Source organism: Loxodonta africana, chromosome 1 (assembly GCF_030014295.1).
Source record: "Loxodonta africana isolate mLoxAfr1 chromosome 1, mLoxAfr1.hap2, whole genome shotgun sequence".
Taxonomy (NCBI): Eukaryota; Metazoa; Chordata; class Mammalia; order Proboscidea; family Elephantidae; genus Loxodonta; species Loxodonta africana.
Genome location: NC_087342.1, coordinates 131,882,771 through 131,900,449, shown reverse-complemented (window position 1 = coordinate 131,900,449; position 17,679 = coordinate 131,882,771). Strand labels below are relative to the sequence as shown.

General features: G+C 40.5%; 1 protein-coding gene across 5 annotated transcripts in view; it reads right to left on the bottom strand.

Annotated features, from left to right (window-relative positions):
• FAM135A (family with sequence similarity 135 member A) overlaps positions 1–17,362 on the bottom strand; it is a 131,637-nt gene extending 114,275 nt beyond the window's left edge. For 2 of the 5 annotated variants that reach the window (XM_023544544.2, XM_003404404.4), the window contains exon 1: positions 17,092–17,357. The gene's annotated coding sequence lies outside the window, so the exon portion shown is untranslated. Of the gene's footprint in view, positions 1–17,091 lie in introns of all 5 variants that reach the window. The other 3 variants (XM_023544512.2, XM_003404403.4, XM_064287842.1) reach the window with 3 other exon arrangements.
• Positions 17,363–17,679: the final 317 nt, after the last annotated feature.

Here is a 17,679-nt window from a genome sequence, read left to right as displayed (position 1 = left end):
GAAGCAGAGGTGGGGTAAGATAGATGCAAAGGCACATGGAGATCTCTACGGAACCAGGAAGAAGGAGCTGAAGAGACAAGGACCTTCCTCCTGAGCCAACAGAGAAAGCCTTCCCCTAGAGCCAGCGCTCTGAATTCAGACTTCTAGCGTCTTAAACTGTTAGAAAATAAATTTCTCTTTGTTAAAGCCATCCACTTGGGGCATTTCTGTTATAGTAGCATTAGATAAATAAGACATCAGTATAAGTTAAAGACTTTCTAGCAGTTTCCTCCACCCTTTCTCTTGTATTCTGCTGTACTTTTTGTTACATTCCTGCTGTTTAGTTTTCCTGAAACCTGTTCTGCATATTCCCTAAGTAAAAACTATAAAATATGTGTACGGATATATACAGTGATGCAGATGAATCTGTTTTTTACTACTCCCAAAAAAGATAATCATTTTATTCATATGTATTGATAAAAGAAAAAAAAAAAAATCAGAGAAAGAACTAAAGGCAAAGGAGAGCAGGGAAAAAGAAAAAGGAAATAAAATTCAGAGGGCTGAATTTTTCCCATCTATGGGGACAGCAATCACTACTGAGCTCCAGCCAATCCTCGCTGGCCCAGCACTATCAGAGGCCTCTAATTTTTCAAAGGAATTTGGAAATCTTTTAAGGTGACATCTCCTGAATTTTAGATGTTGCCTACTAATTTAACAGCAAGGAAACAAACAAAAATTCCAAAACAAAAACTGTATATTTCAAACCAAATCCATCTACAGGGCAAATTCATTCTTTGGGCTAACAGTTTGCAATCTCTGACTTACACAGATTCTCTGACCTGGGACGAGTCTTACACCACTCAGTTCGTTAGGCAAAGGATCTTCCATGAACCAGAAAAATCCTGGCCTGTTCTCTCTTAGGAATTAAAGAAGTTGCAGAAAGGGGTTCTTTCCTTTTACCCAGATGTCATGGATAGAACTGTGTCCCCCCAAAATATCTGTCAACTTGGCTAGGTCATGATTCCCAGTATTGTATGACTGTCTACCATTTTGTCATTTGATGTGATTTCCCTATGTGTTGTACATCCTATCACTATGATGTAATGAGATGGATTAGTGGCAGTGACACTGATGAGATCTACCAGGTTAGGCAGTGTCTTAAGCCAAACTTAAGTGAGGAGAGAGACATGGGTACCTCATACCATCAAGAAAGCACTGTCGGGAGCAAAGTGTGTCCTCTGGTCCTGAGGTTCCTGCGCTGAGATGCTCACAGATGAAGGGAAGACTGATGTATCACAAGGACCTTCCTCCAGAGCCGACAAGGAGAGAAAACCTTCCCCTGGGGTTGGCACCCTGAATTCGGACTTCTAGCCTACTAGACTGTTAGAGAATAAACTTCTCATTGTTAAAGCCATCCACTTGTGTTATTTCTGTTATAGCAGCCCTTGATGACCAAGACAACAGAGGATGTATGGGAGACTCTCTGTTGTAAGGAACCATCTGCACCCACCAAAATCTCCTGCACAGTCCACTGGCTGGTTCAGACCCTATCACTTTAACCTGAGCCTCCAAAGCTACTGAAATCAGCAGACTTATCTGAGACTGAGTCGTGCCATTCTGTTCTCCTGGCCCTAGCAAAACAGCCTAAACAATATTCTGAGAGGTTTGTTCAAGTAGGGCTCCTTCCTGAGCCGTTTCCTAGATAATTTAGAGTGAACACAGTTGAAAAACCTCCCAAACTCCAACCCAAAGAAGCCAGAAGGGCACCTCAAATAGCAATTGACTCTGATACTAAATAAGAATCTTATGCTGGAAGGCCTTTACATGTGAGATGAAATTTCTCTGCCAATCAAACCTGATAAGGAGGACTACACAATAATTACCTGGTAGTCTCAGGAAAAGTTAGCTTACTCCCAAAAACACAAAGTCACGAATTAATCACAAAAACATGCTTGGCTTTCTAGAGCGTCTCTGTCCAATATGGTGGCCACTAACCACATGTGGCTACCGAACAACTGAAATGTGCCTAGTGTGATTGAGGAACTAAATTTTTAACTTTAATTTTAAATTAAATACAAATTTAAATCCAAACACGGAATATAAAATATTTTCCCATTAAACATATCTTTATTGCTTGGATTGTTGTTGTTAGGTGCCATCGAGTCAATTCCAACTTATAACGACTGTCATGGGTTGAATTATGTCCCCCCCAAAAAGTGTGTTATTAACTTGGTTGGGCCACGTGTGGTTGTCTTCCATTTTGTGATTTTCCTATGTGTTATAAATCATAATTTCTGCCTGTGGTTAAAGGAATTACAGTGGGATGTAACACTTTTGCTCAGGTCACCTCCCTGATCCAATGTAAATGCAGTTTCCCCGGGATGTGGCCTGAAACACCTTTTCTCTCTCAAGAGATAAGAGAAAAGGGAAGCCAGCAGAGTGGGAACCTCATACCATCAAGAAGGCAGCCGCAGGAGCAGAGCACATCCTTTGGACCTGAGGCTCCTGGGCTGAGATACTCTCAGACCAAGGGAAGAAAACGACAAGGATCTTCTTCCAGAGCTGACCGACACAGAAAGCCCTCCCCTGGCGCTGACACCCTGAATTTGGACTTGTAACCTACTAGACTGTGGGAGAACAAATTTCTCTTTGCTATAGCCATCCACATGTGGTATTGCTGTTATAAAAGCACTAGATAACTAAGACAATGACCCTATGCAAAACAGAACAAAACACTGCCCAGTCCTGTGCCGTCCTCACAATCCCTGTTATGCTTGAGCCCATTACTGCAGCCACTGTGTCAATCTATCTCGTTGAGGGTCTTCTTTTTTTCACTGACCCTCTACTTTACCAAGCATGATATCCTTCACCAGGGACTGATGCCTCCTGATAACCTGTCCAAAGTATTTGAGACATAGTCTCGCCATCCTTGCTTCTAAGGAGCTTTCTGGTTGTACTTTTTCCAAGATAAGTATGTTCGATCTTTTGGCAGTCCATGGTATATTCAATATTCTTCGCCAACACCACAATTCAAAGACATCAATTCTTCATCGGTCTTCCTTATTCATTGTCCAGCTTTCACATGCATATGAGGCGACTGAAAACACAATGACTTGGGTCAGGCACACCTTAGTCTTCAAGGTGACACCTTTGCTCTTCAACACTCTAAAGAGGTCTTTTGCAGCAGATGTGTCCAATGCAATGTGTCATTTCATGCCTTGACGGCTGCTTCCCTGGGCACTGATTATGGATCCAAGTAAAATGAAATCCTTAACAACTTCAATCTTTTCTCCATTTATCATGATGTTGCTTATTTGTCCAGTTGTGAGGATTTTTATTTTCTTTATGTTGAGGTGTAATCCACACTGAAGGCTGTGGTCTTTGATCTTCATCAGTGAAGTGCTTCAAGTCCTCTTTACTTTCAGCAAGCAAGGTTCTGTCATCTGCATAACGCAGGTTATTAATGTGTCTTCCTCCAATTCTGATGCACCATTCTTCATACAGCCCAGCTTCTCAGATTATTTGCCCAACAAACAGACTGAATAGGTATGGTGAAAGAATACAAACCTGACGCACACTTTTCCTGGCTTTAAACCATGCTGTATCCCCTTGCTCTGTTCTAACGACTGTCTGTTGATCAATGTACAGATTCCTGATGAGCACAATTAAGTATTCTGGAATTCCCATTCTTCTCAACGTTATCCATAATTTGTTATGATCCACACAGTCAAATGCCTTTGCATAGTCAATAAAACACAGGTAAACATCCTTCTGGTATTCTCTGCTTTCAGCCAGAATCCATCCAACATCAGCAATGATATCCCTCATTCCACAACCTCTTTTGAAGCCAGCTTGAATTTCTGGAAGTTCTCTGTCAATGTACTGCTGCAGGTGCTTTTGAATTATCTTCAGCAAAATTTTGCTTGCATGTGATATTAATGATACCGTTTGATAATTTCTGTATTAGGTTGGATCACCTTTCTTGGGAATAGGCATAAATATGGATCTTTTCCAGTCCGTTGGCTGGGTAGCTGTCTTCCAAATTTCTTGGCATAGACAAGCGAGCACTTCCAGCTCTGCATCTGTTTGTTGAAACATCTCAATTGGTATTCCGTCAATTCCTGGAGACTTTTTTCACCAATGCCTGAGTGCACCTTGGCCTCTTCCTTCAGAACCATCGGTTCCTGATAATATCCTACCTCCTGAAATGGTTGAACGTCGACCAATTATTTTTGGTACGGTGACTCTCTGTATTCCTTCCATCTTCTTTTGATGCTTCCTGTGTTGTTTAATATTTTCCCCATAGAAACCTTCAGTATTGCAATTCGAGGCTTGAATTTATTCTTCAGTTCTTTCAGCTTAAGGAATGCCGAGTGTGTTCCTCCCTTTCAGTTTTCTATCACCAGATCTTTGCTCATGTCATTATAATACTTTACTTTGTCTACTTAAGCAGCCCTTTGAAATCTTCTGTTCAGCTCTTTTACTTCATCATTTCTTCCATTCGCTTCAGCTACTTGACATTCCAGAGTAAGTTTTAGAGTCTCTTCTAACATCCATTTAGGTCTTTTCTTTCTTTTTAATATCTTTTACTTTCTTCATATATGATGTCCTTGATGTCATTCCACAACTCATCTGGTCTTCGGTCATTAGTGTTCAATGGGTCAAATCTATTCTTGAGATGGTCTCTAAATTCAGGTGGGATATACTCAAAGTCATACTTTGGTTCTTGTGGACTTGTTCTAATTTTCTTCAGTTTCAATTTGAACTTGTAAATGAACAACTGATGGTCTGTTCTGCCCCAGTCTTGTTCTGACTGATGATATTGAGCTTTTCCATTGTCTCTTTCCACAGATGTAGTTGATTTGATTCCTGTGTATTCCATCTGGTGAGGTCCACATGTATAGTCACCATTTATGTTGTTGAGAAAAGGTATTTGCAATGAAGAAGTCTTTGGTCTTGCAAAATTCTATCATGCCATCGCTGGCATCGTTTCTATCACCAAGGCCATATTTTCCAACTACTGATCCTTCCTCTTTGTTTCTAACTTTCACATTCTAATCACCAGTAATTATTAATGCATTCTGATTGAGTGTTCGATCAATTTCAAACAGCTGAAGTTGGTAAAAACCTTCAATTTTGGCCTTAGTGGTTGGCGTGAAAATTTTGAATAATCATCACATTAACTAGTCTTCCTTGTAGGCATATGGATATTATCCTATCACTGAGGGCGCTGTACTTCAGGATAGATCCTGAAATGTTCTTTTTGACAATAAATGCAACATCATTCATGTCATTCCCGACATAGTACACCATCTGATTGTCTGATTCAAAATGGCCAATACAGGTCCATTTCAGCTTACTAATGTCTAGAATATCAATATTTATGAGATCCATTTTATTTTTGATGATTTCCAATTTTCCTATTGTCTTAGTCATCTAGTACTGCTTTAACAGAAATGCCATAAGTGGATGGCTTTAACACAGAGAAATTTATTTCTTCACAGAATGTAAAGCCCAAATTTAGGGTATTAGCTCCAAGGGAAGGCTTTCTCTCTCTGTCAGCTTTCTCATCCATCTTCCCCCAGGCTAGGAGCTTCTCTATATAGGGACCCCGGTCCAAAGGATGCACTCTGCTCCTAGCACTGCTTTCTTGATGGTATGAGGTGCCCAGAAGCCGTGGTGGCGTAGTGGTTAAAGGGTATGGCTGCTAACCAAAAGGTTAGCAGTTCGAATCCACCAGATGCATCTTGGAAACTCTATGGGGCAGTTCTACACTGTCCTATAGGGTCACTATGAGTCGGAATCGACTGCATAGTGATGAGTTTATGAGGTCCCCAACTCTCTGCTTGCTTCCCTTTCCTTTTATCTCACGTAAGATAAAAGGTGGTGCAGGCCACGCTTCAGGGAAACTCCCTTTACACTGGGTCAGGAATGTGACCTTAGTAAGGGTGTTACAATCCCACCCTAATTCTCTTTAACATAAAATTACATTCACAAAATGTAGGATAATCACGCAATAATGGGAATCATGGCCTAACCAAGTTGACACATATTTTGGGGGGACATAATTCAACCCATGACACCTATATTCATACTTTGTACATTCCACGTTCCAATCATTAGAGGATGTTTGCAGCTGTTTCTTCTTATTTTGAGTTGTGCCACTTCAGCAAAAGAAGGTCCAAAAAGTTTGACTCCATGCATGTCATTAAGGTCAACTCTGCTTTGACGAGGCAGCTCTTCCTCAGTCATACTTTAAGTACCTTCCAACCCGAGGGGCTCATCTTCAGACACTGTTCCATTGCTATTCATAAAGTTTTCACTGGCTAATTCTTTGCAGAAATAGACCACCAGGTTCTTCTTCCTCATCTGTCTTAGTCTAGAAGCTCAGCTGAAACTTGTCTGCCATGGGCGACCCTGCTGGTGTTTGCATACCGGAGGCATAGCTTCCAGCATCACAGCAACATGCAAGCTCCCACAGTACAACAAACTGACAGACACGTGGGTGTTGCTTTGATAGGACAACATTTTACTTTAATTGTTAAAAATGTAGTATACAAATTGAGATAGGCTGTATAAGTGTAAGATACATGCTGGATTTCAAAGACTTAATATAAAAAAAGTATTTCATTATTATTGGTTTTTATATTGATTACATCTTGAAATAATATTTTTAATATATTGGATTAAATAAGGGAGCCCTGGTGGCACAATGGTTAAGTGCTCTGCTGCAAACTGAAAGGTTGGCGGTTTGAACCCACCAGTGGCTCTGTGGAAGAAAGATGTGGTGATCTGCTTCTGTAAGGATTACGGTCTTGATAACCTTATGCGACAGTTCTACTCTGTCCTATATGGTCACTGTGAGTTGGAATACTTGATGGCAACTGGTTGGGTTAAACAAAATATATTATTAAAATTAATTTTACCTGTTTTTTTAATGTGACTACTAGAAAATTTTAAATTATATGTCTCACATTATATTTCTATATAGTCTAGAAATACCATTTCATTCCTTTAATTGCTGTAATATATAGTAACTGTCTCAGAAGCAGTATTAGGTGCACAGAAACCATGCACAGCTTCTAGGACTACAGGGATACTCATTCCCATCAGATCAGCTGACAGACATCCATATTCATGAAGGGGAGCTGAACCATGGATATATAGAAAAACATGGAAGATGTTCCTACACCATCCACACTGATACTAAAACCATAGCTAATCACATTGAACTCAGTCTGAATTCATGAGTGTTTCAGAAGCTAAAAGAGGATGTAGAAATGTGAAACTAAGACGTATAGCTCCGAGGTTCCTCAAGATGGGCAGATTATGGCCCTGAAGACCACAGATCATCTCACAGAAATCAAAGAACTAACATCCTTGACTCAAATTATGGACCCAAAATAGATTCCCTAAGGATGTTCTTTCTCCTAAGGCAGAGGGTAAAGTAATTGAACAAACTGGAGATTCCAACACTCCCCTTGTCAACCTAAGGAGTAAAAAGTTGGTAGTTCGAACCCACTCAGAGGTACTGCTGAAAGGCCTTGCGATCTGCTACTGTTAAGAGTACAGCCAAGAAACCCCTATGGAGCAGTTTTACTCTGTAACACATGGGGTTGCCATAAGTTAGAATTGACTTGATGGCAATGAGTTTTTTTTTTTTTTTTTAAGATCCTTCAACTATTGAACCAACAGCCCCAGCTTCTGAATTCGATTCTCAAGTTAAAAGCAACAGGACAAATAGATTCAGAGCCTATCATATTGACAATTCTAATAATGGTGACCCATCTTACGCAGAAGTTAGAGACTAAAGGCAACTACATAAGGCAAAAATCACCTATGGACTAGCATGCCCTTGAAAATCCATTATGAAGGCTCCATATTGACTACTAATACATATTATTTCTCAATAAGGACAATACATTCACTCTTTCCTCCAACTTTAGGGGAAAAAATGTTTCTTTAGTTGAACACCAGATAATGTAAATTTGCATTTTGAGGTCATATGCATAAAAAATATACACGTTCAAATGTTTACACTCAATGCAGTTAAAAGCTCACACTACAGTAGACACACTGGGACTGATATCAGATGAAGAAACAACAGACTCACACTCAGCTAGATGAAGGGCTTACACTATGACAGATAAGTGGGAACTGAGACTGACATTTGTGATCTGGGGCTGAATGAGGGAAGAACATCTAATATATATAGCTAAATTCAAGTAGGTTAAATAGGAATATGATAGGAACAGAGAAATCTTCTGGTTCTAAAAGCAGGTTAACACTATCCATCTAATATTATCTAGTCTGATTTGGGGTCCATTTTCTTGGACCTTCTTCAAATGAATAAGCAGGAAGCCCAAAATAGGAACACCCCTAGAAGCCTTTAGAATGCTGCTCACATAATCTCGCGAATAATAAAAGACTCTTCTAACAGTCATGTTCTGTAGCAGATGGAGGAGAGTAGGAAAACGGGTCTCTTAGGAGAACTCAGCCACCAATTTTCTCAAATCCCACTCACCTGGGGCAAAGCAGTCCTTTAATTCACATAGGCTCAGGTCTTTCCAGCTGCTGAGCTAATCTTTTGAGCTAGTCAGACAGGACAGCAATAAACTGAAAACTATCAGCCAGTGACATCTGGATTAGTCTTGTCTTTAAGTCTGCTATCTGGTTTAACTTCTGGCCACTTGAGTTGGTTCAATCTGCACTGGTTGGTTCAGTCTGAGCTATGATCTTACTTTTCTATTTACATTCAGTTCTCAATTGACTGAGGCCCTGACACACTGCCTAGCTTTGTAAGCTCCTTCTTGCAGGGGCTAACACGCTCAATCACTGGATTATACCCTGCTCTAAAATGGCCAAGCCACCTGTCACTTGCCTGATTCTGAACATCACTACCACTCAGACAAATGGCTTTTAACCTTCTTTCACATGTACAACATACTTTCATCAGTAACATTTCTCATTTTAAAAAGTGATTTACAGAGAAGCTGAGCTTACCAGAATCATTACAGTAGACAGGACATGCAAAGTTAAGGAAAATCACTGTTCTATAAATTTGCTACCACTCTTCATTCACCAAAATAAACTCCTGGGGGGCAGCCATATGCCACACTGCATGAATTATAGAAAAACTTGAGAAGTAAATTCTTTTGGGGGGGGATGGAGGGGGGTGAGAATCTTCCAAAGCAAAGATAATAATAGCTTGACAGACAAATTATATTTTTAAAAGCTATGTTTCTCTGTTGATAGCAAATATAGACTAAATATCAATACCAAATAACTATCATTTATGGACATGCAAAGCTTTTTGGATGAAGATGTCCAGGACCAGGTGATACTTTGTTCTGATATAAATAAGAATGCCATGAGCCAACTTGATGGCAATAATAACTCTTGCACTAGTAGCTATAGCTATATTATTTCATTTTATCCTTCTAACCATCTGAGAGCTATTATTACTCCATTTCATAGGTGAGGAAACTAAGGAGCACAAAGTTTATGTAATCTATCCAAGGTCACACAGAAGTTAATGGAAAAAGGACAGAAATATCTGTCTGACTCCAATGCTTATATTTGCATCTGTATAATTCTAAAGTCCACACCTGAATTGCTGTAAGAGATTCAATGATCATCAACTAACAAAATAAATGTGCTGCTACTAAAAGAAAAACTGAAATTAGAATAGAACATTAATGAAAAAATTACATTCGATTAAATATATTCAACTTCCCATGTAATTAACATTATTCCCTCATTATGAAATCCACAAATTTCTTAAACCTTAAACCCAAACACAAAACCTAAAGTTATTTAAAGGTATTGTTCTCTTCCAATTTCTTTAAAATTTGGGTTTAAACTGCTGTAACAGGTAAATATATTATTACTAAACTTAGAGCTGACACTTATATTAAGAAGTTAGCACTCTCAAAAAGAATAGTGTTGATAGGTATTAATATGATAGAAAAACATAACGTAGAAGGGAACCTTAGTTAAATTCTGAGAGTATGTCCATGGTTGATTTATTTCAAGAGAATGAAGTAAAAAAACAAAGAACCTGTATTGCTCATTCTGAACCAAACCAAACCTGCCACCATCATGTCAATTCTGGCTCGTAGCAACAGAGCAAAACTGCCCCATAGGGTTTCCAAAGGAGTGCCTGGTGGATCTGAATTGCCGACCTTTTGGTTAGCAGACGAGCTCTTAACCAGTGTGCTACCAGGGTTCCTATTGCTCACTGCGTGACAGTCAATAAAAGCTACCCGTAACATTATAGGGACAATGGGAATTGGGATTTAAGTTACTAAAAGTAGTTCACATAAACTTTTCAGGGATACATCTATACCATAAAACAAACTATCAATAACAATACAGAATACGTTTGAATATACCATGTTATTAAATACCTTAAAAACTCCAGAAATACCAAAATTAGCTACTCCTCTTAATATGAAGTGAAATTCAGAAATAACCACTGTCATCAGCTATTAGCTAGTTCTGGGATCTGCCCAGCACTGCTTAAATATTGCTTTCTGTAAGCTCTCTCAACAGAGCATATTATGGATTGTGTTCCCCCAAAATATGTGTTGAAATCCTAACCCCTGTAAGTGTAAGCATGACCCTGTTTGGAAACAGGGGTTTTCTTTTGTTATGTTATTGAGGTCATTATCAGAGTAGGGTGGGTCCTAAACTTAATTACTATTGAGGTATAAAAAGAATAGACACAAAGAGACACAAAAGGTTAAGAGGAAGACAGATGACAGAAACAGATGCATTTACAAGCCCAGAACACCAAGGATTAGTGGCAGAAAAAAAAAAAAAGAAGCTGAAATGGACAAGGAAGGACCTCGCCTAGAGCCACACCCTAAATCTGGACTTCTAGCCTCCTGAACCGTGAAAAAATAAATTTCTGTCCTTTAAAGCTACCCATGTGTGATATATTTTGTCATTGCAGCACCAGGTAACTAAGACAGAGCACAAAGTTCAAAACCAAAACAAAAATAATTTTTAATCCTCTTCTGAAAAACATTCTGAGAAATGAATATCTTCTTATACGACACATCATGCTGTCTTTAGTCTAGCAGCAACTTTGACATAAGATAGACCTGGATTCAAATTCAGACCCTCTGAGACTCAGTTTTCTGAAATGGAAATAATATTTATAACTCCTAGCTCAAAAAGTGAGATGTAAACGGGTAATACATACAAAGCACTAAGCACCGTTGTTGTTGGTAGCTGCTATCAAGTTGGCCTCTGATTCGTGGTGACCCCATGTACAACAAAATGGAAGTGATTTACAGAGAAACTGAACTTATCAGAATCATTACAGTAGACAGGTCATGTCAATTAAGGAAAATCACTGGTCTAGAAACTTGATGACACTCCTCATTCATCAAAATAAACTCCTGGGGGGCAGCCATATGCCATACTGCAAGAATTACAGGAAAACTTAACAGGTAAATTCTTCTCTTTTTTTTTTTTTTTGGAGCGGGGGGAGTGTGAGTGGAGAAAAAACAAACTCTGAACACTGCCTGTACCAGCCCCATGATCAGTTATGGATCAAACTGTTGTAATTCATAGGGTTTTCATCAGCTGATTTTCGGAAGCAGATCACCAAGTCTTTCTTCTTAGTCTGTCAGCTCTGCTGAAACCTGTTCAGCATCATGGCAACTCCCAATCCTCCACTGACAGACGCATACTGCTCAATCAACAGCTGACATTATGATGTAATTTTATCTCAATTCTTAAATATGATTGCACTCAAAGAAATGTCTATCCAAAGTAACTAAATAGCCTATTACCCTAAGTTTCAATTGCATAGCTAGAAAGTTATTTTCATTTACAGGCCATAGGACCTTCAAGGAGAAGGGTTGGCTTTAACTAAGATCTTCGTAAATGTTGGCGGGGGGGGGGGGGGCGGGAGGACAAAGACATTGAATATTTGAACTTTATATTCAAAGAAATTTTCTACTGACTTCACTCCTTATTGTCATTTCTTTGGCTCCCATTACTTGGAGGACTATTTCAGAACTCTTCTACCAAAATGGGGCTATGGCAAGCATTCTCATATTGTTTTTAGTATATTTTGACATAAAATGGTTATTAATTTTACAGAAAGGGACTGGTAACAGCTTGTATTCTAACCTTACCTGCCTGAGGAAAGTGACTAATTTTCAGTCTTAAGGTAAACCTGAGTAAGGATGAGGTTGGTTTTAAAATCTGGGGCTCTCAATTCCCAAAGACAAAAATGATAGCTAAGGGAATACAGGCCTCCAAGCCTTAAACTGTGATTGCCAGTAAGCCCAGACTTTGTGGCTCAGACATCGACAGCAGTATTTCAAAATGAAGCCCATGACTTACTGGTAACTTGAAGACGTCAAAGAACAAATGTTACAGATACCACTGCTCTAAAAACAATCATGAATGAAGCAGCTGCATCCTATAAGGCAACTTCCAGGGGATGTCAGTGAAGGAACAGTTCTAGTTTAAACTAAGAACTATAACAAAAGAACATTTCTCAGAACTTAACAAAAATGTTCCAGAATACTACCAATTGTAGACTTTTATATTGGCAACATTATTTTTTCATACTTTCTATATTCTGATGGTCTGATAGAGACCTAATCCCACAAAAGTACACATGCTGTAATTTTCTCAGGGTGCTTTTTTGGTTGAGAGATAATTGAGCACTAAGGTACGCCTTACCCAAGCCATGGTATTTTCAATCACCTAATATGCGTACAAAAGCTGGACAATGAATAAGGAAGACCAAAGAGGAATTGATGCATTTGAATTATGGTGTTGGCAAAGAATATTAAATATACCATGGACTACTGGAAGAACAAACAAATCTGTCTTGAAAGAAGTACAGCCAGAGTGCTCTTTAGAAGCATGAGTAGCGAAACTTCATCTCACACATGGACTTTGGACATGTTATCAGAAGGAACCAGTCCCTGGAGAAGGACATCATGCTTGGTAAAGTAGAGGGTCAGCAACTAAGAGGAAGATATTCAAGTGACACAGTGGCTGCAACAATGGTCTCAAACACAGCAACGATTGTGTGGATGGTGCAGGATAGGGCCGTGTTTCGTTCTATTTGTACATAAGGTCACTATGAGTCAGAACCAACTCAGGGCACCTAACAACAACAACCACCAAGGGGTTATTCAAGCAGGAGACATTTCTTAATGGTATAATATGCCTGACACTTTTATATTCCTGTTATGAAAAAAACTGAGGCTATTTATTTTTCTAAGTTTAGCACATCACTGGTAACCAAGTATGTACCTGTTAAGAACTGCCAATCTTTAAAAATAAAATGGTGAAACCCACACAGAGTTGCTTCACTTTATTCTTTCTGAAAACACCAGATCTGCATAACAACTTGTGCTTTGTAACTTTTCTGAAAAACCACTGGATGAATTAAAAATGCTTTTTTCTCTATTCCCACTCTGCTTTTTATTCCTATTCATTTCTAAACCTTTTAGTGATGGGGAAAATAAAAATACTTCAAATTTGTATATCCTCATGCCCATTCATTTAAACACACACGTATGTACACACCACAAAACTCCCTTTTATTGATTTTCCCTCAATACCTAGAATCAAAGGAAAAAAAATCTTTACCCTGTCTATCCTTTCAACAACTCCACCCTTAAGGATCTATTATCTATAGAGAACAAAGCTAAAACATAAGACAAAAGAAATTTTGGAGATAACCAAAAAAGTTTTAACTCATATCTCTTTATAGTGTCAGCTCCTGGCAAACAAAGGACGTAATTGTTCTACGTACTGAATGCTGCATTGTCTGTTTCACTGTATATAAACATTAACTACTCCAAGGTGGCCCACAGTCACCACCATTATATTAGACTTTTTAGAGAAGTCTGAAATTTTTTAAAAAGTATCTAAAAACTAGTTTGATCTAGGACTTAAGCAGTCTAGTTATACTCTTACTATATAGTCTAAAAGATAAAAATTTCTAAGTATTTATATAGCAATTTTTGTCTGTGGTGGCACTAAGCATGTTTTAATGATTAGGGCTTACTTTGTTACTGTAAAATTATGGGTGGCCACCCTTATTACCCACATTTTATAGGTGGAGACACCAAGGTAGAGAGAAGTTAAGTGGCTTCTACAAAGTCACGTTATGAGTCATAATAAGAGTTCAGATCTTCCTACTTCTAGTCCTGTGCCTAGAGTCCACCATGAAGCCTTATTTTAATTTCCAAGACCACAAAATCAACTCCAAAAATAGCAACAAGAATTTGTAGGCATTGACATATGAATATTTACCTAAAAATAAAAAGAGTTAGCTTTGAAGGGAGGGCAAGCTTCCTTCAGAAAGGGCAGTTATCTCCATTTGCATTTGAAGAAATCATTTTTAAAAAACAACTTAAAAGGTGAGGAGTTCATCATCTCCTACCATATACAACAGTTGCTGGTTCTTCTAAAGAGGCACAGTTTAATGACACCGAGTTCTAAGTTGCGTCTGCTTCTTTTTTTATCTCTGAAATCATTTTGAATAAGCAATTACACTTTTTTGCCTTGGTATTTCCCTTTCATAAAATAGAAACCAAACCCTTTGCTGTCGGGTCAATTCCGACTCACAGTGACCCTACAGGGCAGAGTACAACTGCCCCATAGGGTTTCCAAACAGTGGCTGGTGGATTCGAACTGCCAACCTCTTGGTTAGCAGCTTAGCTCTTAAAAACTGTGCCACCAGGGCTCCAAAATAGAAACAGAAAAACTTAATTCCTCCCTGATGTAGATAACATGAGGGAGAAATTACTGTTTGTGGACTCCTTTGAGGTTCCAGAAAAAAAGAAAATAATCCAGTTGATCTTCAACCCTAGAATAAAGGCGCACTTCACTGAAAGTAATTGATGCCTTCAAATAAGATACTATACTATTATTTATAAAGTTTTATTTAAGCGAAATCTTTTTTTAAACTGTGTTTTAGGTAAAGTTTACAGCGAAAATTAGTTTTTCATTCAAAAATGTGTACACAAATTGTTTTGTGACATCGGTTGCAAACCCCTCAATGTGTCAGCACCCTCTCCCTTTCCACCCTGGTTTCTCTGTGTTCATTTGTCCAGTTTTCTTGTCCCTTTCTACCTTCTAGTCTTTGCTTTTGGGCAGACGGTGCCCATTTGGTCTTGTATGCTTGACTGAACTTAAGCCAAATCTTGATCACAAAAAAACGGTTTTGATCACAAATAAAAACCTCCAAAACTGTTTTAAAAGTTCTATTGCCCAATTTGGAAACCCTGGTGGCATAGTGGTTAAGTGCTACGGCTGCTAACCAAAGGGTTGGCAGTTCGAATCCACCAGGCGCTCCTTGGAAACTCTATGGGGCAGTTCTACCCTGTCCTGTAGGGTCTCTATGAGTCGGAATAGACTCGACGGCACTGGGTTTGTTTTTTTGTGGTTATTGCCCAATTCAGAAATTAAATACATCTGGTTTCACATATTTTTCCTTTAGTAAATGTTCTATGGTAATTCTATTCGTAAATAAGAAGAAACTGTATTCAATTATCAGAGGACAGAGACCCTCGGGAAAAGCAGGGATGTGATGCAATCAACTACAACGGCAAATGTATAAAACCTCAAATTAATGGTTTTAAACAATAACTTTTGTTAAATTTATGATTAGTTCTTGGACAGCTATACTTACTGGAGAACAAAAAAATTTCCAAATTTTAAGCATGTATTTGAAGTTTAGCCTTTCAGATATCTTAACCCTTTATAAAACCCCTTTGCCACGGGGTCGATTCCGACTCATAGCGACCCCATAGGACAGAGTCCAACCCTATAGGATGGAGTAGAACTGCCCCATAGAGTTTCCAAGGAGCGCCTGGTGGATTCGAACATGGTGATCTTTTGGTTAGCAGCTGTAGCACTTAACCACTACGCTAGGAGGGTTTCCATTAACCCTTTATAGTTTATCAAATCCGTACTCAAGTTGCCTCTCCTGGCAAGTCAGGTAAACATAATTCTTAAAAAAAAGAAAAAAAAAATTGAAGCTTCAGTAAGTGTAACCGGTTTAATGCTACTGTCACTCATTTGAAAAAATTCCAGCCAGTCAAGAAGGAAAATGAAGAGATTTTATTAAATTGGAAGCTGAAGTAAGAATATTGAGTGGATACCTAGCTTAGGTAGAAAGCAGAAGAAAGACTAGAAGGGCATGTTAGAAATAACTCTGCAGGGATTTAATAAAAAGTAAAACAAACGGAATGAAATGAAAAAGGGTCGATCCAAAAAAAAAAAAAAGTTTTAGAAGCAAAAAAAAAAAAAAAAAAGGGACCGGAATGGAAAAGAACGAGAGAGGGGCCATTAAACCATAAGCGATGAAGTAGGGTACCAAAAGAGAGCAAAGAATAAAGGAGCTAGGGCCGCGGAAGGGAAAGGTGGGGTCAAGGAATGAACTCCAGCGCAAAGCGATGCTAAAGCAAAACACACATTCGGAAACTAACAAAAGAGAACGAAGATGAAGTACCGAAAGGTGGAAAATAGGGAGAAAACAGAGCCAAGGAAGAAACTATGCGGACACGAAATGAGACCTGGTTGGAGAGGGTAAGGAGCGTCTGCTAGGGAAATGCCAGGCTAGGGATGCAGAGTGAAAGGGAAGAAATCGGGGAAGGCAAAGGATATGCTGCCTCCAACGGAGGGACCACCGTGGCGAAAAGGCACGTGGGAGGCGCGAGATGGGAAAGAGGAGCCGCGGAAGGGGGGTAAAGGCGGGACAGAGCTGCGAGGATGGAGCTGGGGGCCAAAGGCAGGCGAAGGCTGGGAAACAGCAGGCGTGAGCTTCAGGAAGAGCCGGCCAAGGGACGCGCCACATGGGCAGGGACGGCAGGGGGCATCGGGCGAGAGGCGCGCCGCGGCCCCTAACCTCCCCGAGGGCGCCCTATGCGCCGTCCCCACCGACCTTCAGCGGCCCGGCGGCCGGGCTCCGGCCGGTAGCCGCCGCGTCAGGGACAGGAGCGGGTGAGCCGGGGATGAGAAGAAGGAGGCCGCTTCCTGCCGGGCCCTTGGGAAGGAGGAACGGAGGGAGGGGTCGTGGGTGTCGGGAGCCGGGAAAGACCAAGGGGACAGTTAGGGGCTTACCTCTTGCCCTGCTCGGCCTCTTCCACAGCCTGTCCGGCACAGGAGCTTGTGGTCGCGCTGAAAGAAGACGGCCCTACCCGGGTCAGCACCATCCCGCCCCGGGGCCCCCTTACATCGCCATCGCAGCCACCGCAGCCGAGGAGCCGGTTCGTCACCGCCGCTCGGCGACTGGCCCAGCAGAGCCAGCGAGCATGCGCAGTCGCCCCAGTCCCGTGGGAGCCCGGGCGGGTCAGCTCTACCTGCGATCAACAGGTCCCTGGGCACGCGGCCCCGCCCCGGCCTCTCTCGCCTCCCCCTCCCGCCTCTCTCCTCCCCTCGCTGAGCCAGGCCCCGCCCCCTTCACGCCCCGCCCCTTCGGAGTCTGGGCCGCGGCCGTAATCCCAGTGCCAACTGAGATTTCGAGAGATTTGTCAGTCCTACCCTGCTCCCGTTCCCAAGTTCCCGCGAGAACGGAAGGTTTGCGTCAATAAGACGCGCGTGTCCCAGCTGCTGGGCGAATCTGCAGAGTTGGGAAGGCGTGTGCGTTTTGACCAGTTTAGGACGAGAAGTATAGGAGCTTTGGTGGCACAATGGTTAAGCTCTCTGCTG